Source organism: Ranitomeya variabilis, chromosome 3, assembly GCF_051348905.1.
Source record: "Ranitomeya variabilis isolate aRanVar5 chromosome 3, aRanVar5.hap1, whole genome shotgun sequence".
Taxonomy (NCBI): domain Eukaryota; kingdom Metazoa; phylum Chordata; class Amphibia; order Anura; family Dendrobatidae; genus Ranitomeya; species Ranitomeya variabilis.
In genome coordinates, this window is record NC_135234.1 from 361,615,900 (window position 1) to 361,640,495 (window position 24,596).

Sequence of the window (24,596 nt, forward strand, 5' to 3'; positions counted from 1 at the left end):
TGTTTGCAAGGCATCACGGAATCTGAAAATTACCAAATGATTTGGGGTCTCAATGTAGTGCCCAGTGTCAGAAAGCAGGACAATGACCCCAAACATACTTGAAGAAGCACCCAGAAATTGATGGAAACAAGGCTATGGTGAGCTCTGAAGTGGCCAGCAATGTGTCCGAATCTTAATTCCATTGAACATATGTGGAGAGATTTTAAAATTGCTGTTGAGAGAAGGCACCTTTGAAATATGAGAGACCTGGTGTCACGGGGTTACTGCGACAGAGCAGAGCCAGAAGACTGCAGCGTCTGATGGCTCCTGCTTCGCCGCTGAGAAGAACTACTTCTCCGATGTATTAAATGTGTTTGTTTGCTTTCAGAGGGACAGGGGTTAATCAGCCATGTGGAAATATAGTAACATAGTAACATAGTTATTAAGGTTGAAGGAAGACTTTAAGTCCATCTAGTTCAACCTATAGCCTAACCTAACATGCCCTAACATGTTGATCCAGAGGAAGGCAAAAAAAACCCATGTGGCAAAGAGTAAGCTCCACATTGGGGAAAAAAATTCCTTCCCAACTCCACATACGGCAATCAGACAAGTTCCATGGATCAGCACCCTATCAAGAAATCTAGTATATATAACCTGTAACATTATATTTTACAAGAAAGGCATCCAGTCCCCTCTTAAATTTAAGTAATGAATCACTCATTACAACATCATACGGCAGAGAGTTCCATAGTCTCACTGCTCTTACAGTAAAGAATCCGCATCTGTTATTTTGCTCAAACCTTCTTTCCTCCAGACATAGAGGATGCCCCCTTGTCTCTGTCTCAGGTCGATGATTAAAAAGATCATCAGAAAGCTCATTGTACTGTCCCCTCATATATTTATACATTAAAATAAGATCACCCCTTAGCCTTCGTTTTTCCAAACTACATAGCTCCAAGTGTAATAACCTATCTTGGTACTGCAGACCCCCCAGTCCTCTAATAACCTTGGTCGCTCTTCTCTGCACCCGCTCTAGTTCAGCTATGTCTTTCTTATACACCGGAGACCAGAACTGTACACAGTATTCTAAGTGTGGTCGAACTAGTGACTTGTATAGAGGTAAAATTATGTTCTCCTCATGACCATCTATGCCTCTTTTAATGCATCCCATTATTTTATTTGCCTTTGTAGCAGCTGCCTGACACTGGCCACTAAATGTGAGTTTGTCATCCACCCATACACCCAGGTCTTTTTCATTGACGGTTTTGCCCAGAGATTTAGAATTAAGCACATAGTTATACATCTTATTACTTCTACCCAAGTGCATGACCTTACATTTAGCCCCATTAAAGCTCATTTGCCATTTATCAGCCCAAGCTTCTAGTTTACATAAATCCTCCTGTAATATAAAATTGTCCTCCTCTGTATTGATTACCCTGCAGAGTTTAGTGTCATCTGCAAATATTGAAATTCTACTCTGTATGCCCCCTACAAGGTCATTAATAAATATGTTAAAAAGAAGAGGGCCCAATACTGACCCCTGTGGTACCCCACTGCTAACCGCAGCCCAGTCTGAGTGTGCTCCATTAATAACCACCCTTTGTTTCCTATCCCTGAGCCAGCTCTTTACCCACTTACACTTATTTTCCCCTATCCCCATTATTCTCATTTTATGTATCAACCTTTTGTGTGGCACCGTATCAAAAGCTTTAGAAAAGTCCATATATACTACGTCCACTGGGTTCCCTTGGTCCAGTCTGGAACTTACCTCCTCATAGAAATTGATCAGATTAGTCTGACATGAACGGTCCTTAGTAAACCCGTGCTGATACTGGGTCATAAGGTTATTCCTCTTCAGATACTCCAGCATAGCATCTCTTAGAATGCCCTCCAGTATTTTACCCACAGTAGAGGTTAAGCTTACTGGCCTATAATTTCCGAGTTCAGTTTTTGTCCCCTTTTTGAATATTGGCACCACATTAGCTATATGCCAGTCCTGTGGTACAGACCCTGTTATTATGGAGTCTTTAACCCCTTCACCCCGAAGCCTGTTTTCAACTTCCTGACCAGGCCAATTCTGACCACTGTCACTTTATGAGGTCATAACTCTGAAATGCTTCAACAGATCCTGGTGATTCTGAGATTGTTTTCTCGTGACATATTGTACTTTATGATAGTCGCAAAATTTCTTCGATTTAACTTGCGTTTATTTGTGGAAAAAATGGAAAGTTTTAAAATTTACTTTTTATGCCCTTAAATTAGAGAGGCATATCATACAAAATAGTTAATAAATAACATTACCCACATGTCTGATTTACATTAGCACAATTTTGGAAACATAATTTTTTTTGTTAGGAAGTTATAAGGGTAAAAAATTGAGCAGCGATTTCTCATTTTTGCAACAAAATTTGCAAAACCATTTTTTTTTAGGGACCACCTCACACTTGAAGTGACTTTGAGGGGTCTATATGACAGAAAATGCCCAAAAGTGACACCATTCTAAAAACTGTACCCCTAAAGGTACTCAAAACCACATTCAAAAAGTTTATTAACCCTTCAGGTGCTTCACAGGAATTTTTGGAATGTTTAAAACAAATTGAACATTTAACTTTTTTTCACAAAATTTTTAATTCAGATCCAGTTTGTTTTATTTTACTAAGGGTAACAGGAGAAATTGGACCACAAAAGTCGTACAATTTTTCCTGAGTACGCCGATACCCCATATGTTGGGGTAAACCATTGTTTGGGCAAATGGCAGAGATCAAAAGGGAAGGAGCGCCATTTGACTTTTCAATGCAAAATTTGCTGGAATTGAGATCGGACACCATGTCATGTTTGGATAGCCACTGATGTGCCTAAACAGTGGAAACCCCCCACAAGTGACACCATTTTGGAAAGTAGGCCCCCTAGGGAACTAATCTAGATGTGTGTTGAGCACTTTGAACCCCCACGTACTTCGCAGAAGTTTATAATGTAATGTTTCACAAAAATGATCTTTTCACCCCAAATTTATTATTTTCCCAAGGGTAACAGGACAAATTAGACCCCAAAAGTTGTTGTTCAATTTGTCCTGAGTACGGTGATACCCCATATATGGGAGTAAACCACTGTTTGGGCGCACGGCAGAGCTCGGAAGGGAAGGAGCGCCGTTTGGAATGCAGACTTAGATGGATTGGTCTGCAGGCATCAAGTTGCATTTGCAGAGCCCCTGATGTACCTAAACAGTAGAAACCCCCCACAAGTGACCCCATATTGGAAACGAGACCCCCAAGGAACTTATCTAGATGTGTTGTGAGAACTTTGAACCCCCAAGTGTTTCACTACAGTTTATAACGCAGAGCCGTGAAAATAAAAAATCTTTTTTTTTTCCACAAAAATTATTTTTTAGCCCCCGGTTTTGTATTTTACCAAATTTGTTGTCCAATTTGTCCTGAGTACGCTGATACTCCATATGTGTGGGTAAACCCCTGTTTGGGTGCACGGGAGAGCTCGGAAGGGAAGGAGCACTATTTTACTTTTTCAAACGCAGAATTGGCTGGAATTGAGATCAGACGCCATGTCGCGTTTGGAGAGCCCCTAATGTGCCTAAACAGTGGAAATCCCCCAATTCTAGATGAAACCCAAACACACCCCTAACCCTAATCCTAACCATAACCCTAACCACACCCCTAACCCTAATCCCAACCGTAAATGTAATCCAAACCCTAACTTTAGCCCGAACCCTAACCCCAACCCTAACCCTAACCCTAATGGGAAAATGGAAATAAATACATTTTTCAAAATTGTATTATTTTTCCATAACTAAGGGGGTGATGAAGGGGGGTTTAATTTACTTTTATAGCGTTTTTTTGGCGGATTTTTATGATTGGCAGCCACCACACACTAAAAGACACTTTTTATTGCAAAAAATAGTTTTTGCATCACCACATTTTGAGAGCTATAATTTATCCATATTTTGGCCCACAGAGTCATGTGAGGTCTTGTTTTTTTGTGGGGCAAGTTGATGTTTTTATTGGTACCATTTTTGGGCACATGACATTTTTTGATCGCTTTTTATTCCGATTTTTGGGAGGCAGAATGAACAAAAACCAGCAATTCCTGAATTTCTTTTAGGGGGCGTTTATACCGTTTCACGTGTGGTAAAATTCATAAAGCAGCTTTATTCTACAGGTCAGTACGATTACAGCGATACCTCATTTATATCATTTCTTTTATGTTTTGGCACTTTTACACAATAAAAACTATTTTATAATAAAATAATTGTTTTGCATCGCTTTATTCTGAGAGCTATAACCATTTTATTTTTCTGCTGATGATGCTGTATGGTGGGGGGTTTTTTCGGAACAAGATGACGTTTTCAACGGTACCATGCTTATTTATATCCGTCTGTTTGATCGCGTGTTATTCCACTTTTTGTTCGCCGGTATGATAATAAAGCATTGTTTTTTGCCTCATTTTTTATTTATTTTCTTTGCGGTGTTCACTGAAGGGGTTAACTAGTGGGATAGTTTTATAGAGCGGGTCGTTACAGACCCGGCAATACCAAATATGTGTACTTTTATTGTTTTTTTTTTAATAACATAAATAAATGGATTTATTGGAAAATATATTTTTTTTTCTTTATTTGGGTTTTTTTTTTTTTTGGACATTCTATTTTTTTTTTTGTGACTTTCTAACATTGTCCCAGGGTGGGACATCACTATATTAGATCAGATCGCTGATCTGACACTGTGCATAGCACTGTGTCAGATCAGCGATCTGACAGGCAGTGCAGGAGGCTTTCCGGTGCCTTCTCTGAGCAGGCGCCAGCTAGCCACCTCACTTCATGACCCGGAAGGAGTCCCGCGGCCATCTTGGATCCGGGGACTCCTTCCGGAACAACGTGATCGCATCGTGTTGTTCCAGTGGGAGAAAACAGGGAGCCCCCGTCCCTGCGCGATGTCCCTCTATGTCGCTGTCACTACTGACAGCGGCATCAGAGGGGTTATATGCCCACGATCGGCACTAGCGCCGACCGTGGGCATTGCTGCGGGGTGTCAGCTGTCATATAAAGCTGACACCCGAACGCGATCGCCGCGGCGCTCACTGAGAGGCCGCGCGATCGTGCCGCCGTACTAGTACTGCAGTTTGCAGGAACTCAGTTCCCGCAGAGCAGAACAAGTACGGAGCATATCGGGAAGGGATTAAAGATTAAAAATACTCATCTATCAATGACTGTACTTAATTCCTGCAGTACTCGGGGGTGTATCCCATCCGGGCCCGGAGATTTGTCAATTTTAGTGATTTTTAGACGCCGCCATACTTCCTGCTGGGTTAAGCAGGTGACACTTAATAGGGAATTTTTGTTATCACTGATCATATTTTCTGCCATGGAATTTTCTTGTGTAAATACTGATGAAAAAAAAGTCATTTATCATATTGGCTTTTTCCTCACCCTCATCCACCATTTCACCCAGACTATTTTTAAGGGGGCCAACACTATCATTTTTTTGTTTCTTACTAGTCACGTAGTTAAAGAATATTTGGGGATTGTTCCCCAATCTATTTCAGGGTAGTTGAAGTCCCCCATAATAATGACTTCTCCTTGAGTCGCAGCTTCATCTATTTGCTTTACGAGGATATTCTCCATTGCTTCCATTATTTTTGGAGATTTATAACAAACCCCTATCAGTAATTTATTATTTTTTCCTCCTCCCCTTATCTCCACCCGCAGGGACTCTACATTTTCATTAGATTCACCTATATTATCACGCAGGATGGGTTTTAAGGATGATTTTACATATAGACACACCCCTCCCCCTCGCTTATCCATTCGGTCTGAACAGACTATAGCCCTGCAAGTTAACAGCCCAGTCATGGCTCTCATCCAGCCACGTCTCAGATATCCCCACCATGTCATAATTATGCTCCAACAACATTAATTCTAATTCGTCCACTTTGTTGGCGAGGCTTCTGGCATTAGTATACATACACTTTATGCATCTCTCTGTACCTCTATTCTTTCTTAAATTATTAATTGTTCTAACCCCACCCCTGATGCCACCGCCACCCCCAACTTCCTTGTTTGTGCCCAGGTCTCTATCTGCACTATCTTCCCATCCTATAAAATGAATACCCTCCCCCCCAATCCCTAGTTTAAACACTCCTCCAACCTTCTAGCTATTTTCTCCCCCAGCACAGCTGCACCTTCTCCATTGAGGTGCAGCCCATCCCTAGCGTAGAACCTGTAGCCCACTGAGAAGTCGGCCCAGTTCTGCAGGAACCCAAACCCCTCCTTCCTACACCAATTCTTGAGCCACTTATTAACCTCCCTAATTTCAAGAGTGCCAACACTTTCGGTCATGACTGTATATTATGGCATTACGTATTTTGTAAAGATTATTCAAACATTGAAGGGCATGATCAGGGGCGTAACTGCAATAGACAAAGGGTTTGCAATAGCACCCGGCCCTGGTTTCTAGTGGCTCCAAAAAATCCCTTTGGCCTATATAAAAAGACCAATACTTGAAGCTTTTGCATTGAGGCCCTTAAGCTTCAAGTTATGCCACTGGGCATGATTATGCAGTACTTGTTAGTGCTCTTTGGCGTCATCATTCATATATCATATTGTCAGCATGTTAACTAATTGTGGGTTGACAAGTGACTTGCCTATACAATACATACACCCTTAAAGAGCATGTTAAGCCGGCCATATCATGGGATAGATACTATAAAGCTGAGTAAAACATAGATATATTTATTTTTTAAAATGTCTTATCTCCATTGTAAACATAAGGGTGAATGACCTCGGAGAGATCAAAACATCCAACACCGCGGAGACACCATCTCCATTATATTATCTCCATTGTAGAGATGTTAGCTTGTGAATTTTAGGTATTTATGTTAAGTCAAAACAGGAGTTATCTAAGATTTTTCTCTGAGGACATGTGCTTCACTTGTATGACATTGACTAATCATAAGCAGGCAGCAACATACAGTGGGAAAAAAAGAACAACTCCACTCCACACAATAACTTCAAAAAGTTTTCTCCCTTATAAGAAATGCAATAACAGACAGTCTTCTCTTTTCATTGGTCTCACTGCAGAGTTGTGTTTGATTACAAAGTGCCAGAGTAAATCAGAGATTACCCAAAACTTCACCAGAACTCAGGCAAAGGTGCTTACCTGTCCAGGCCTCTAAACAAATGCACCAGGGTGCAGCAGACCCAAGTAAAGATGGTGACTACACAGGTGCAGTAATACCGATGAGACAGCCAGCCTACAATCAGGGATTGGCTGCTTGGCACATCAGTGCAAACAAATAATCTGCATGCAGCGATGTTCACACAGAAAATGCAGAGCATCTGTCTCACAGCCTATTAATGACACCCTATGGCGGGCTGACCAGTCATAACTATAATGCATCCTGTATGAACAGAGGCCACAGTTTACAGTGCCATCTGGGCCCAACTGCACCTCGAAAAATAAAGTGCACAGAAACATATCAATATATGTAAGGTATTAGTTAACCCCTCCATGACCTTGGGATTTTCCATTTTTCCGTGTTCGTTTTTCGCTCCCCTCATTCCCAGAGCCATAACTTTTTTATTTTTCCACCAATTTGGCCATGTGAGGGCTTTTTTTTTGCGGTACGAGTTGTACTTTTGAACGACATCATTGGTTTTACCATGTTGTGTACTAGAAAATGGGAAAAAAATTTCAAGTGCGGTGAAATTGCAAAAAAAAGTGCAGTCCCACACTTGTTTTTTGTTTGGCTTTTTTGCTAGGTTCACTAAATGCTAAAACTAACCTGCCATTCTGATTCTCCAGTTCATTACGAGTTCATAGACACCTAACATGACTATTTTTTATCTAAGTGGTGAAAAAAAATTCCAAACTTTGCTAAAGAAAAAAAAAATTGCGCCATTTTCCGATACTCGTAGCGTCTTCACTTTTCATGATCTGGGGTCAGGTGAGGGCTTATTTTTTGCTGGCGTTTTTAATGATACCATTTCGGGGCAGATACATTCTTTTGATCGCCCGTTATTGCATTTTAATGCAATGTCGCGGCGACCAAAAAAACATAATTCTGGTGTTTCAAATTATTTTCTCGTTACGCCGTTTAGCGATCAGGTTAATGCTTTTTTTTATTGATAGATCGGGCGATTCTGAACGCGGCGATACCAAATATGTGTAGGTTTGATTTTTTTTTATTGATTTATTTTGATTGGGGCGAAAGGGGGGTGATTTAAACTTTTATATTTTTTTTATTTTTTTCACATTTTTTTTTACTTTTTTTTTTTTTACTTTTGGCATGCTTCAATAGCCTCAATAGAAGCTGGCACAACGCGATCGGCTTTGCTGCATAGCAGCGATCATAAGATCACTGCTATGCAGCAGAAATGCAGGTGTGCTGTGAGCGCCGACCACAGGGTGGCGCTCACAGCTACCGGCGATCAGTAACCATAGAGGTCTCAAAGACTTCTATGGTTACAATGCAGAAGCATCGCTGACCCCCGTTCATGTGACGGGGGCGGCGATGCGCTCATTTCCGGCCGCCCGGCCGGAAGCTCCGGTTAAATGCCGCTGTCTGCATTTGACAGCGGCATTTAACTAGTTAATAGAGGCGGGTGAATCGCGATTTCACCTGCCGCTATTACGGGCACATGTCTGTTGTTCAAAACAGCTGACATGTCCCAGCTTTGATGCGGGCTCACCGCCAGAGCCCGCATCAAAGCTGGGCTTCTGACATCGGACATACTATCCCGTCCGAGGTCAGAAAGGGGTTAATATTATGGCCACAATACGTAAGCTGGCAACCCACATCAAGTGTTCTCACACTTGCCAGTCCTACTCTAACAACAAAAACCACCAAAAGAGGAAAAATCCTCCACTAATATAGAAAAAAAACACCAGAACACAGGCAAAGGTGCTTACGTGTCCAGGCCTATAAACAAATGCACTATCAGGGTGCTGCGGACCCAAAATTTCCATCTTTCATATCACAACAGTCAGTGTGTGGGAGAGTAGTCAAGCTGAGCTGCAGGCATGTTTGGAGTGAGACAAAGTTCAGCTCTGCTGCTCTATCCCTCACCCAGCACTGACTGCGGAGATGAAAGCTGAATGAGTCTTAGTAATCATAGGAAGATCTGCTCTTGTCAATTTGCAACCTTGCACTGCTCTGCAGTGAGATCACTGAGAGTAGACTATCTGTCATTACATGTCTCACAGAAGAAACCTTTTCTAAGCTATTGTTGGAGAATGTTCTTTTTTCTACTGTTTGTTGCTCCCTGCTCATTATTGGTCAACATCATGCAGAGGAAGAAGTACATGCCCCAGTTTAAAATCTCTGCTAATGCTCCCTTGCACTAAATATAAACTTTACAAGCTAATATTTCTGCACCAGAGAGGAAAAATTAAAAAAAATAAAAACTACATTTTACACAGCTCTGCAGCCACTATTCCATGATGTGGTAATTTTAACATGCAAACTTGATCAAAGGTCCTCTTTAAATATTACTTCAAAATATTTTCATTACCACAAACCCACTTTAAGAGAAATATTATTTTCTTTGCAGTAACTCTGATTTATACGAATAGTGTCTAGTTATTATTCTTTCACTGTATGTTTATTTCTTATTCCTCCTTTTGTGATGTATTCCTGTTCATTGTGTCCTTACACTAAATCTCCGCTCAGCTGTGGCCTTCACTGCATTAATGTATCCTTAGCGCTCTCCATCTGCATCTTAGTTATCTCTGAAAACTATAATGACTTGTAATTATTAATAAAAAGAGTAGAGCATTTGTTTCTCATGCTCCCTGTTATTCGAGATGGCAGACGAGCATTTAGATACTAGGAGAATTATATATATGGTAAATCCAGTATTTCATGAATCAATCAAATGTCTTTCATTGCACTTAGATTTCACAATTCTCATTTTTTTTTAATTCCACATGCTTATCAATATTCACACTTGCTAATTGCTATCACTACAATCAATAATAAGTGTGCAAAATTTGGGTTTATGAAGGTTTTTTTTTTTCAAATCCAATGACTGATTCTTATGCTGATTTAAAAAAAGCTTCTATTTTTAACTGTCACATATGGATTTTTTTGGATGAATCATTAAAGAGTCTCCGCTGGCTCACATTGTACACAATGTTAAATTTTTCCTTCAATCGAGGAACATCACTGCAATACACTAGAGCACCGTCTTGAGAAAACTATGAGAGGAATTCCTTTTCTCTACTTTCGTACCATGAAATACAGGTATCAGGAGCTAGCAGGTTCTTTTCCTTTAGTCTAGAGCACAGATGGAGAACCAATGGCATGCGTGCCAGAGCAAGCAAGCAGAGCCCTCTCTGTGGGCATGCACGCCAGGCCAGCCGCTCCCTTCCCTTGTTCATAAGTATTTATACTTGAACAGTGCTGCGCCGGGACTTGGGCAGAGAAGCGCCTGTCAGCCCCGGGTCCAATGTGCAGCAGTGTGATGATGTCACAGTACTGACCTCATCACACTGCTGCCTGCGCCAAGGCCGCAGAGAACAAAGACAGCGCTGGCACTGGTAAGAACATTAAATGTATCATAGTGAAAGGCAGCAAAGTTTTGACAGTGGCAGTGTGTGGGGATAGACAGCTGCTTTATTCAGTAGGACAGTGTGTATGTGTGTATATATCGTGCAGAGGGGCAGTGTGTGTGTGTGGATTTTGCAGAGGGCCAGTGTGTCTGTGTATTTTGCAGAAGAGCAGTGTATGTGTGTGTGTATTTTCAGAGGTGCAGTGTCTGTGTATTTTGCAGAAGAGCAGTGTGTGTGTGTGTATCGCCCCCCAAGGCCGTGGGGTACTCGATACTGGGTCCAATGTTCACTGGGGGATGTCACGGTGGCTGACCCGGTCCATGGCCCTGAAACATCCATATAAAAGGGAAAGATCTTTAAAGGGATAAAGTTTATGTTCGTGACGCCACCTGTGTTATTCGGTTAGGGTGACCGATGCTGCTTTAAGGGGTCCGCTGGGGTGATGCTATGGCAGCTAGATGGTATACCTTCCCACAGGTGAAGTATGTCCCCAGGGCTTCCCAGTGTGTAGATGGTGGTATGGTGAGAGGCACAGAGAAGAACGAGGACACAAGGTTGCAGTCTCATTACCTTTACTGAAGACTTCAACATCCACAGCCCAGGGCACAAGATCACAGGGCAGGCAGAGTCCAGCCGGTTGGAGGCAAGTCCAGAGTTCCCTTGTCCAGGTAGAAATCAGTAGCCTTCCCTTGCACTGCGGTGGTGTAGTCCATTACTGCCTATGGCTTCACATAAGGGTCTCACAGATGTGCTCTCTCTGTCCCCCATTTAGGATAGGACAAAACCCATATGACTAGTGACTTGAGCCTGTTTATAGGGTCTCTTAGATAACCCGGCTCTGTAGGTGTCACCGTGCCTCCTGGGTGTAGTTACGGACAGGTAACCTGCAATTAGCTGTCCTGCCGGTCTCTGAAATAAGTCGTAGAGGTCCGTACTCCCTCGGTGTTCCGGCTACCAGGATTCTGCGCCTCAAAAGGAGGCAGCCTTAGCGGGGCTGGTCCCCTTCTTGTATCCCCTCCTTTGCTTCGACTTCCTTCACCTCACTGCAATACAATGCTGCCTTTTAATGCCTCTTTCTGGGAGCTGCAGCTATGAGGGCATCCACAGCTCCTATAACCTCCTGTCCTCCTCAGACTCCGGTCTGGAACTAACTGAGCTGAGCTCAGCCAGCAACTAACTTCTGTCTGGAACTGACTTCTACAGAACTCCCGTCTGGAGCTCTGTCAGGAACTAACTAACTTTCCCTACAGACTACCATATATATATATATATATATATATATATATATAGAGAGAGAGAGAGAGAGAGAGAGAGAGAGAGAGAGAGAGAGTGACCTAATAAATAGGAGCAAAAGCTCTCCCTGGTGGCCCGGAGTATGAAATGCATTGCATGTTTGTGATACCTGGATGCAGTTATCCTTCCTTGCCTCCAAACATAGCATCACTCTCCCTGAGAGGAAAGCAATACCACTGTGACGACTAGGACCCTGGGGTGCCACACTCCCCTCCGTTAAATCCAGTACTCCTGGACTGGGAAAAGAAAAACAACAGTTACAGGTTAGCAAAAGACATACAATTTTTAAAATATAACCTTTTAAAACAAATTAATACTATACCTAAAGCTTCCCTTTATGGGAGGTGAGGACACTTGAATGTTGCATAAACTATTTACATTGTACTCGTACTTTTATGAGCAGAGAAATGTAACAAAACAATATAGTTATTAACTAACTATTAAGTGCCACGACCCTCATGGGTATATTATCTGTTAAGTGCAAAATCTTCGTCCAACCCCCGCGGGTTACTTTATTCTCTTCATTTTATTCAAAAGTGCATCAGGATATCAGCTATATAAAACACGATTCTATCTAGATTCCAGCCTCTACTTCCATCACTATTAAATATATTAACTCTTTAACATATTAGCATTCTTTCTTGCAACATACAAGTCTATCTGGCAAAGTACAATGATTAAACATTCCCTTTAAGGGTACCAACAATATTCAAGTCTCTTTCTTTTAATACTGAGGTAGCGCTATCAATACTCAAGTCAATCAATATTTTTAGAATAGCAGCAACGAGGTGAGGGACCTGTCATTAACCTTCAACGTTGGGCTTGGGCGGGCTACAAGGCATGTATCCAGACCTGGAATCCTGCCACGCCAGATGGGTTTTTCTTCAAGTCTCTGTAAAACAAAGCATCTTTCACAGCTAGATTAGAAACAGTTTCTTTAAATGCTTCTTTTGTAAAACCAGCAGGAAGCACTTTTAAGAAGGTGCAAACTATGTACAATGGAAAGTTTCTTGATCATGCACAGTTCATGATTCACAGTTCTGTAAACGATCAAACTTGACAATGAACGGTAAATGATTACCTGGCAAGGTAAAACAAAACTTTTAAATTGTAGCAGTCATTTTAAACTTCCAGCAATAATGGGTTAACTTCTAACTATGTACAGTTATATTCCTTCTTTCTATTTACTTTGGCTGTTTCCAAGGTAATACTTGACGCTGGATACCTCCGGGCCTAGGAAGGTCTTGAGCCAAAATTACCCCTGGTAACAAATAAATGTCATGGGTCTTGAATTCATGCACCTTCAGGTCGTGTCCTGCAATGGTGGTCTGCGTAGTCTGAGTGCATGTGATGGTTGGCATAGTGGCTACTGCGGTCTCAGTAGTGGTGATGGTGCACACGGTCGTCTTGGCAGTGGTGCAAGCTGGGGTTACAGTGGGAGAGGTGGTGGTGGTAGCTATTTTGGCGCTAGGTGGCGCTGCTTGTGTCTTCAGCTTAGTCGGCTTTGGGGCAGTGTCTCTGCATTTGTGCACATTTAGAGCGTACCACCCTTTATCACCTAGGTGCTTAGTGTAAGTTACGTGGTCACCGGTGTAAAGATCTCTATCTGGGTGTCCTTATAAAAGTGAGACTCCACGTCCCTCCTGTTCACAAAGATTTCCGCGGTATAACCCTGGCACCTTAATGAATCCCCAGCCCTTCTTCAATCTGAAAGCTACCACTGTGCCTTGCTTCAGCGGGGCCTGATTGGTATGGCGGTCCTTGTGGGCCTGGGCCTTGGCACATAAGTCCCTCTGGTCAAAGGCTTTGCACCAGGCCTGGTATTCCTCCTCAGCCTCCCATTTGCGGCTGAGTTGCTGCAGGTATTCATCCCAGCTTAGGACTTTCAGAGTCTCTCCCTCCTTCTTAGTTGTCCCGGGGAACCCTATAAGGTCTTGTACAGGATTTACCCAGTGGTAAATGGTATTCTCCGCATAAATTTCACCCGGCAAGTTGGTGGGCTGGATCAGGGCCTTCATAAAGCATTCCATCCCCATGACCTGGCCCCATTCCCCTAGGATCTGAAGTCAGGCGGACCCATAACAGGGTGGTGCAGCTACGGGCCCACTAAGAGGTCTTCAGCTACCGGGGCAGGGTTGTCGTTCCTACCTTCCACAGCATCTCCAGTGCTGGGCTCCTCCGCTGGTGTCGGGGGCTGTTGGACGGGACACGGTCCATGCAGTTCCCCTGCTGGCGCCGCCTGGCACGTGGTTTCCCTGTCCAGCTGCATCCGCAGGAGCTGGTCGATTAACTCCTCCACTCCAGTCTGCAGGAGTCCATGGACGACTGGTGACGGCTCGCCACGGCTTCCTTCCAGGTTGCTGGGGGAATCCTCCACTTCCACCCCACGCTCTTGTTCCAGGCTGCTGGCCATGGTGTCCTCCAAGTGGCTCTCTGCGTCCAGGTCTCTTTCCCGTGCTCTCCTTCGGGGGCGGTTCCTTCTTCTTGGCCTCCTCCCACCATTTAGGATCAGGAGGCAGATCTCGGCTGCTGACGGACACATCCTCAAGGTACAGAGATACTTGGACTGGGCGGCCATTGTTTTTCATGCTTCTTAGTTAGTTTCCGCTCACGATGGCATGCCCTTCTTCTCCAGTCCTCCTCGTGGCGCTGTAATGGTGGTGGTTTTGGCGGCAATTTTGGCGGTCTTTTTGCAATACACAGTCTCTCAATAAAGTACGGTTCAGGCACAGTTCTGGCACAGTCTCTAAGTGCACATGACCCGATTTACGGGGTTTAGTAGATCCTGTTTGTGACGCCAAGTTGGGTCGTCCCCCAAGGGCCATGGGGTACTTGGTACCAGGTCCGATGTTCACTGGGGGATGTCACGGTGGCAGACCCGGTCCGTGGCCCTGGGACGTCCGTATAAAAGGGAAAGGTCTTTAAAGGGATAAAGTTTATGTTCGTGATTCCACCTGTGGTATTCGGTCAGGATGACCGATGCTGCTTTAAGGGATCCACTGGGGTGATGTTATGGCAGCTAGATGGTATACCTTCCCACAGGTGAATTATGTCCCCAGGGCTTCCCGATTGGTAGATGGTGGTATGGTGAGAGGTGCAGAGAAGAACGAGGACACAAGGTTGCAGTCTCATTACCTTTACTGAAGACTTCAACATCCACAGCCCAGGGCACCAGATCACAGGGCAGGCAGAGTCCGGCCGGTTTGGAGGCAAGTCCAGAGTTCCCTTGTCCAGGTGGAAATCAGTAGCCTTCCCTTGCGCTGCGGTGGTGTAGTCCCTTACTGCCTATGGCTTCACATAAGGGTCTCACAGATGTGCTCTCTCTGTCCCCCATTTAGGATAGGACAAAACCCATATGACTAGTGACTTGAGCCTGTTTATAGGGTCTCTTCGATAACCCAGCTCTGTAGGTGTCACTGTGCCTCCTGGGTGTAGGTGCAGACAGGTAACCTGCAAATAGCTGTCCTGCCGGTCTCTGAAATAAGGCATAGAGGTCCTTACTCCCTCGGTGTTCTGGCTACCGGCATTCTGCGCCTCAGAAAGAGGCAGCCTGAGCGGGGCTGGTAACCTTCTGGTATCCTCTACCTTGCTTCGACTTCCTTCACGCTCGCTGCAATACAATTCTGCCTTTCAATGTCTCTTTCTGGGAGCTGCAGCTATGAGGGCATGCACAGCTCCGATAACCTTCTGTCCTCCTCAGACTCTGGTCTGGAACTAACTGAGCTGAGCTCAGCCAGCAACTAACTTCTGTCTGGAACTGACTTCTACAGAACTCCTGTCTGGAGCTCTGTCAGGAACTAACTTTCCCTACAGACTACCAGTTATATATATACTAGCTGTTTCCAACCAGCTAATGCTCGGCATGCTCATTGCTATCTAATTAATGCTGCTAGTGATTAAATTAAAGTAAATAATGTCAACATTCAATAGTGCTTACGCAGGTGGTAAATTAACTTAAAATGAAGTTAATAACAATAATAATAATTAAAAATCAGAATAATACTAATACATTTTATTCACAGTGTAAAATCAAAAGCAAACTGGATTTGTGTGGTAATGTGTGGGGACGCAGCCTCATGTGATAATGTGTGAGGACGGAGCCTCGTGTTGTAATGTGTGGTGACGGAGCCTTGTGTGGTACCGTGGAGGGACGGAGCCTCGTGTGGTAATGTGTGGGGACGGAGCCTTGTGTGGTAATGTGTGAGGACGGAGCCTCGTATGGTAATGTGTGGGAACAGAGCCTCGTGTGGTAATGTGTGAGAACAGAGCCTCGTGTGGTAATGTGTGGGTACGGAGCCTCGTGTGGTAATGTGTGGGGACGGAGCTTCAAGTGGTAATGTGGGGGGCGGGATTATATGTGGTAATGTGGTGGGGGGGTGGGATTATGTGTGGTAATGTGGTGGGGGGATTATGTGTGGTAATGTGTTGGGGGGGCGAGATTGTGTGTGTTAATGTGGTGGGGGGCGGGATTGTGTGTGGTAATGTGGTGGGGGCAGGATTTCATGTGGTAATGTGGGGAGGGGCGGGATTGTGTGTGGTAATGTGGTGGGGGGCGGGATTGTGTGTGGTAATGTCGTGGGGGTGGAATTGTGTGTAATAATGGGGTGGGGGGCGGGATTATGTGTGGTGATGTGGGGCGCGGAGCTACTGTGCAGGGGGCGGGATTATCGAGTAATCACGATGCCTCATATATATATATATATATATATATATATATATATAGGGAGTGACCTAATAAATAGGAGCAAAAGCTCCCCCTGGTGGCCCGGAGTATGAAATGCGTTGCATGTTTGTGATAACTGGGTGCAGCTATCCTTTCTTGCCTCCAAACGTAGAGGAAAGCAATACCACTGTGACGACCAGGACCCTGGGGCTGTTGTGAATTCCGTTCTGGAGTTCCCTCCTGTGGTTGCTAATGGTATTTTTGTGAGTTCTGCCCTTGGGCTCCCTCTGGTGGTTTCGAGTGGAACTGCTGCTCCTTTGGGTAGCTGTGGCAGCTGCCTTCACTAATCGCCTTGCCTGGGTTTGTTATTTAAACCTGCTCTGGGCTTTAGTTCATGCCAGCTGTCAATGTTCTTGGTTGGATTTGGTTCTCTCCTTGGATTTCTCATATGGCCTGTCCTTGTCTGCAAAAGATAAGTTTTTGCTAAGTTTTTGTTTGTCCATTTTCCTGGACTCTATTGCTCTGCAAATATGTCTCTTTTTGTCCAGCTTGTCACTATGTCATATTCAGGCTAGCTGGAAGCTCTGGGAAAGCAGATTTGCCCCTCCACACCGTGAGTCGGTGTGGAGTTCATTTTTGTAAACTCTGCATAGATTTTGTAGTTTTTAATACTGACCGCACAGTATCCTTTTCTCTCTGTCTATCAAGTTTAGTATTGGCCTCCTTTGCTGAAATCTGATTTCATTTCTGTGTACATAATTTCCCTCTTCATTCACAGTCAATATTTGTGGGGGGCTGTCTTTCCTTTTGGGTTTTTCTCTGAGGCAAGATAGCTTTCTATTTCCTTCTTTAGGGGTAGTTAGTTCTTAGGCTGTGAAGAGGTGTCTAGGAAGAGTCAGGAACATCCCACGGCTATTACTAGTGTTGCTGTTATGATTAGGGACTGTGGTCAGTAGAGATACCACCTTCTCAGAGCTCGTCCCATGTTGCGTTTTAGCCACTAGGTCATATCAGTGTGGCCTCTTAACCACCAGGTCATAACAGTACAGCTGGCCCACAATGTGTTAAATGCATCTCAAAAGAGGGAAAAGAAAGTTCTGAGCCATTTTTTTTTCCTTTGCAGCTTGTTTTGTCTTTTTTTTCCCCTTAATCTCTGGGTGGTTCAGGATTTTGGTGCTGATATGGAGGTTCAGGGTCTGTCCTTGCGCGTGGATCAACTCGCTGCAAGGGTACAGAGTATCCAAGATTATGTTGTCCAGACTCCGGTATTAGAGCCTAGAATTCCTATTCCTGATTTGTTTTCTGGGGATAGATCTAAATTTTTGAACTTTAAAAATAATTGCAGATTGTTTTTTGCTCTGAGACCCCGTTCCTCTGGTGACCCCATTCAGCAGGTGAAGATTGTTATTTCTTTGCTGCGTGGCGACCCGCAGGACTGGGCATTCTCCCTTGAGCCAGGAAATCCTGCATTGCTTAATATTGACGCATTTTTTCAAGCGCTCGTATTGCTGTATGATGAGCCTAATTCTGTGGATCAGGCAGAAAAAACTTTGCTGGCTCTGTGTCAGGGTCAGGAAGCAGCAGAAGCATACTGCCAGAAATTTAGAAAGTGGTCTGTGCTCACAAAATGGAATGAGTATGCCCTGGCAGCGATTTTCAGAAAGGGTCTTTCTGAAGCCCTTAAAGATGTTATGGTGGGGTTTCCTACGCCTGCTGGTCTGAATGAGTCAATGTCTTTGGCCATTCAGATTGATCGGCGCTTGCGCGAGCGCAAGGTGGTGCACTATATGGCAGTGTCCTCTGAGCAGAGTCCTGAGCTTATGCAATGTGATAGGATTTTGACTAGAGCAGGAAGGCAGAAATTCAGACGTCAGAATGGCCTGTGTTTTTACTGTGGTGATTCTGCTCATGCTATTTCTGATTGCCCTAAGCGTACTAAGAGGGTCCCTAGGTCTGTTACCATTAGTACTGTACAGCCTAAATTTCTCTTGTCTGTTACCCTGATTTGCTCATTGTCGTCCTTTTCTGTTATGGCATTTGTGGATTCTGGCTCTGCCCTGAACTTAATGGACTTAGAATTTGCCAAGCGCTGTGGTTTTTCCTTGGAGCCTTTGCAGAGTCCTATTCCCTTAAGGGGGATTGATGCTACGCCATTGGCCAAGAATAAACCTCAGTACTGGACACAGTTAACCATGTACATGGCTCCAGCACATCAGGAAAATATTTGCTTTTTGGTGTTGCTTAATTTGCATGATGTTGTTGTGCTGGGTTTTCCATGGTTACAGGTACATAATCCAGTGCTGGATTGGAGATCTATGTCTGTAACTGGTTGGGGTTGTCAGGGGATACATAGTGATATTCCTTTGATGTCCATTTCCTCGTCCCCTTCTTCTGAAGTTCCTGAGTTTTTGTCGGATTTCCAGGATATATTTGATGAGCCCAAGTCCAGTTCCCTGCCTCCTCATAGGGACTGTGATTGTGCCATTAATTTGATTCCTGGCTGTAAGTTCCCTAAGGGCCGACTTTTCAATCTGTCTGTGCCAGAGCATGCCGCTATGCGGAGTTATGTAAAGGAGTCCTTGGAGAAGGGGCATATTCGCCCGTCTTCGTCACCATTGGGAGTGGGATTTTTCTTTATTGCCAAGAAGGATGGCTCCTTGAGACCCTGTATAGATTATCGCCTTCTCAATAAGATCACTGTCAAATTCCAGTATCCTTTACCTTTACTTTCTGATTTGTTTGCTCGGATTGAGGGTGCCAGTTGGTTTACTAAAATCGACCTTCGAGGGGTGTATAATCTCGTGCGTATTAAACAAGGTGATGAATGGAAAACAGCATTTAATACGCCCGAAGGCCATTTTGAATATCTTGTGATGCCATTCGGGCTCTCTAATGCTCCATCGGTATTTCAGTCCTTTATGCATGATATCTTCCGGAATTATCTGGATAAATTCATGATTGTGTATTTGGATGATATTTTGGTTTTCTCCGATGATTGGGAGTCTCATGTGAGGCAGGTTAGGATGGTATTTCAGGTCCTTCGTGCTAATGCGTTGTTTGTGAAGGGGTCTAAGTGCCTCTTTGGAGTTCAGAAGGTTTCTTTTTTGGGTTTCATTTTTTCTCCCTCGGCTATTGAAATGGACCCTGTTAAAGTCCAGGCCATTCATGATTGGACTCAACCTACATCTGTAAAGAGCCTTCAGAAATTTTTGGGCTTTGCCAATTTTTATCGCCGCTTTATTGCTAATTTTTCTAGTGTGGTGAAGCCTCTGACCGATTTGACGAGGAAGGGCGCTGATGTGATGAATTGGTCCTCTGCGGCTGTTGAGGCCTTTCAGGAGCTTAAACGTCGTTTTACTTCTGCCCCTGTGTTGCGTCAGCCAAATGTTTCTCTCCCTTTTCAGGTTGAGGTTGATGCTTCTGAGATTGGGGCAGGGGCCGTTTTGTCTCAGAGAAATTCTGATGGTTCTTTGATGAAACCATGTTCTTTCTTCTCCAGCAAGTTTTCGCCTGCTGAGCGTAATTATGATGTTGGCAATCGGGAGTTGTTGGCTATGAAGTGGGCATTTGAGGAGTGACGACATTGGCTTGAAGGAGCCAAGCATCGCGTGGTGGTCTTGACTGATCATAAGAATCTGATTTACCTCGAGTCTGCTAAGCGGTTTAATCCTAGACAAGCTCGGTGGTCTCTATTTTTCTCACGTTTTGATTTTGTGGTCTCGTATCTTCCGGGATCTAAGAATGTGAAGGCTGATGCCCTTTCTAGGAGTTTTTTGCCTGATTCTCCGAGAGTTCTTGAGCCGGCTGGGATCCTAAAGGAGGGGGTGATTCTTTCTGCCATCTCCCCTGATTTGCGGTGGGTACTTCAGGAGTTTCAGGCTGATAAACCTGACCGCTGTCCTGTGGGGAAACTGTTTGTTCCTGATAGATGGACTAGCAGGGTAATTTCTGAGGTTCATTGTTCGGTGTTGGCTGGTCACCCTGGGATTTTCGGTACCAGAGATTTGGTGGCTAGGTCCTTTTGGTGGCCTTCCTTGTCGCGGGATGTGCGTTCGTTTGTGCAGTCCTGTGGGACCTGTGCTCGGGCTAAGCCTTGCTGTTCCCGTGACAGTGGGTTGCTTTTGCCTTTGCCTATTCCTGAGAGGCCCTGGACGCATATTTCCATGGATTTTATTTCTGATCTTCCTGTTTCTTAGAAGATGTCTGTCATCTGGGTGGTTTGTGACCGGTTTTCTAAGATGGTCCATTTGGTACCGTTGCCTAAGTTGCCTTCCTCCTCTGATTTGGTTCCATTATTTTTTCAGCATGTGGTTCGTTTGCATGGTATTCCGGAGAATATTGTGTCTGACAGAGGTTCCCAGTTCGTTTCTAGGTTTTGGCGGTCCTTTTGTGCTAGAATGGGCATTGATTTGTCTTTTTCTTCAGCATTCCATCCTCAGACAAATGGCCAAACGGAGCGAACCAATCAGACCTTGGAAACCTATTTGAGATGCTTTGTGTCTGCTGATCAGGATGATTGGGTGACCTTTTTGCCATTGGCCGAGTTTGCCCTTAATAATCGGGCTAGTTCGGCTACCTTGGTTTCGCCTTTCTTTTGTAATTTTGGTTTTCATCTTCGTTTTTCTTCAGGGCAGCTTGAGCCTTCTGACTGTCCTGGTGTGGATTCTGTGGTGGACAGGTTGCAGCAAGTTTGGACTCATGTGGTGGACAATTTGACGTTGTCTCAGGAAAAGGCTCAACGTTTTGCTAACCGTCGTCGGTGTGTTGGTCCCCGGCTTCGTGTTGGGGATTTGGTCTGGTTGTCTTCTCGTCATGTTCCTATGAAGGTTTCTTCCCCTAAGTTCAAGCCTCGCTTTATTGGGCCTTATATGATTTCTGAAATTATCAATCCGGTGTCTTTTCGTTTGGCCCCTCCAGCTTCCTTTTCCATTCATAATGTGTTCCATAGATCCTTGTTGTGGTACCTATGTGGTACCTATGGTTCCCTCCGTTGATCCTCCTGCTCCGGTGTTGGTTGAGGGGGAATTGGAATATGTGGTGGAGAAGATTTTGGATTCTCATTTTTCGAGGCGGAAGCTTCAGTATCTGGTCAAGTGGAAGTGTTATGGCCAGGAGGATAATTCTTGGGTTATGGCCTCCGATGTTTATGCTGCCGATTTGGTTCGTGCTTTCCATTTGGCTCGTCCTGATCGGCCTGGGAGCTCTGGTGAGGGTTCGGTGACCCCTCCTCAAGGGGGGGTACTGTTGTGATTCCGTTATGAAACTCCCTCCTGTGGTTGCTAATGGTATTTTTGTGAGTTCTGCCCTTGGGCTCCCTCTGGTGGTTTCGAGTGGAACTGCTGCTCCTTTGGGTAGCTGTGGCAGCTGCCTTCACTAATCGCCTTGCCTGGGTTTGTTATTTAAACCTGCTCTGGGCTTTAGTTCATGCCAGCTGTCAATGTTCTTGGTTGGATTTGGTTCTCTCCTTGGATTTCTCATATGGCCTGTCCTTGTCTGCAAAAGATAAGTTTTTGCTAAGTTTTTGTTTGTCCATTTTCCTGGACTCTATTGCTCTGCAAATATGTCTCTTTTTGTCCAGCTTGTCACTATGTCATATTCAGGCTAGCTGGAAGCTCTGGGAAAGCAGATTTGCCCCTCCACACCGTGAGTCGGTGTGGAGTTCATTTTTGTAAACTCTGCGTGGATTTTGTAGTTTTTAATACTGACCGCACAGTATCCTTTTCTCTCTGTCTATCAAGTTTAGTATTGGCCTCCTTTGCTGAAATCTGATTTCATTTCTGTGTACGTCATTTCCCTCTTCATTCACAGTCAATATTTGTGGGGGGCTGTCTTTCCTTTTGGGGTTTTCTCTGAGGCAAGATAGCTTTCTATTTCCTTCTTTAGGGGTAGTTAGTTCTTAGGCTGTGAAGAGGTGTCTAGGGAGAGTCAGGAACATCCCACGGCTATTACTAGTGTTGTTGTTAGGATTAGGGACTGCGGTCAGTAGAGATACCAACTTCTCAGAGCTCGTCCCATGTTGCGTTTTAGCCACCAGGTCATATCAGTGTGGCCTCTTATCCACCAGGTCATAACAGGGGCGCCACGTGTGTGTGTATTTTCAGAGGAGCAGTGTGTGTATTTTGCAGAAGAGCAGTGTATGTGTGTGTGTATTTTCAGAGGGGCAGTGTCTGTGTATTATGCTGAAAAGCAGTGTGTGTGTGTGTGTGTGTGTATTTTGCAGAAGAGCAGTGTATGTGTGTGTGTGTATTTTCAGAGGGGCAGTGTGTGTGTATTTTGCAGAGGGGCAGAGTGTGTTTATTTTTCAGAAGAGCAGTGTGTGTGTGTATTTTGCAGAGAGGCAGTGTGTGCAGGCTCGGACTGGCCCACCGGAGAACCGGAGGATTCTCCGGTGGGCCCAGGCACTGACACCTGCTGGCATACTGGCCAGCAGCTGCCTAGGGCCCCCACTGCTCCAGGGGCCCACCTCCCACCCTCCCTCCTTGAAGACGATACTCACCCTGCTCCAGCGATGTCTGTCTCGGCATCTGCAGCTCATCCTGAATGAGCGGTCACGTGGTACCACTCATTAAGGTCATAAGGTCATAAGGTCATGAATATGACGGGACAGAGCCAGAGGGATGTCGGCGCGGCCGCATGGTGTGTGACAGGTGAGTATGAGGGAGGGGGGACGGAGGAACGGAGGGACAGGGGGACGGGGGGATGAAGGAGGACATAAGCCGGCGCGCCATGCAAGATGGGAGCGGGAGCGGGGGGGTGGAGAGATAAGCCATGCATACAGGGGGAATATTAGCCATGCATACAGGGGGCAATATGAGCCATGCATACAGGAGGGGGAATATGAGCCATGCATACAGGGGGGAATATGAGCCATGCATACAGGAGGGGGAATATGAGCCATGCATACAGGGGGGAATATGAGCCATGCATACAGGAGGGGGAATATGAGCCATGCATACAGGGGGGAATATGAGCCATGCATACAGGGGGGAATATGAGCCATGCAAACAGGGGGGGGAATATGAGCCATGCATACAGGAGGGGAATATGAGCCATGCATACAGGAAGGGGAATATGAGCCATGCATACAGGAGGGGGAATATGAGCCATGCATACAGGGGGGATATGAGCCATGCATACAGGGGGGGATATGAGCCATGCATATAGGATGGGAGGGAGATGAGCCATGCATACAGGAGGGGGCGGTCATTATACAGTATTGAGCATCATGTGGGATCATTATACATTATGGAGAACTGTGTGTGGCCATTATACAGTATTGAGCATCATGTGGGATCATTAAACATTATGGAGAACTGTGTGTGGCCATTATACAGTATTGAGCATCACGTGTGGCCGTTATACAGTATGGAGCATCATGTGTGGCCAATGGACATTATACAGTATGGAGCATCATGTGTGGCTGTTATACAGTATGGAGCATCATTTGTGGCCATTATACAGTATTGAGCATCATGTGGGATCATTATACAGTATGGAGCACTATGTGTGGCCATTAAACAGTATGGAGCACTGTGTGTCCATTATACATTATGGAGCATCATGTGTGGCTATTATACACTATGGAGCATCATGTGTGGCCATTATACAGTATGGAGAACTGTGTGCGGCCATTATACAGTATGGAGAACTGTGTGGCCATTATACAGTATGGAGCATCATGTGTGGTGGACGTTATACAGTATTGAGTATCATGTGTGGCCATTATACAGTATGGAGCACTGTGTGGCCATATTTTTTTTTGTTTATAATTATTGTACATGAAACAGTGTGATCAGCAGTGCTAAATGGCTGTGGTTGGGACGTGGATATGGGTGTGACTAGTTGTGAAATGGGTGTGGTCAGAGGCATGGCCTAAAATTTGCCGCGGCGCACTACGCGCGCCACAAACTTTAAACCTCCTTCCCTTCTTCAAAAGTTGGGAGGTATGGTACCACATTTGTCAGATCACGGCAAGTGCCGCAAATCCCATAGGGAATGAATGAGGCCGAACGCAGTGTTGCTGTAAGTGATCCGTTACGCGGCAGATGCAGAAAAACTGCCAGATCTGCTGCAAAAGGCGACTTTCACATCAGTGATTCTTGCCA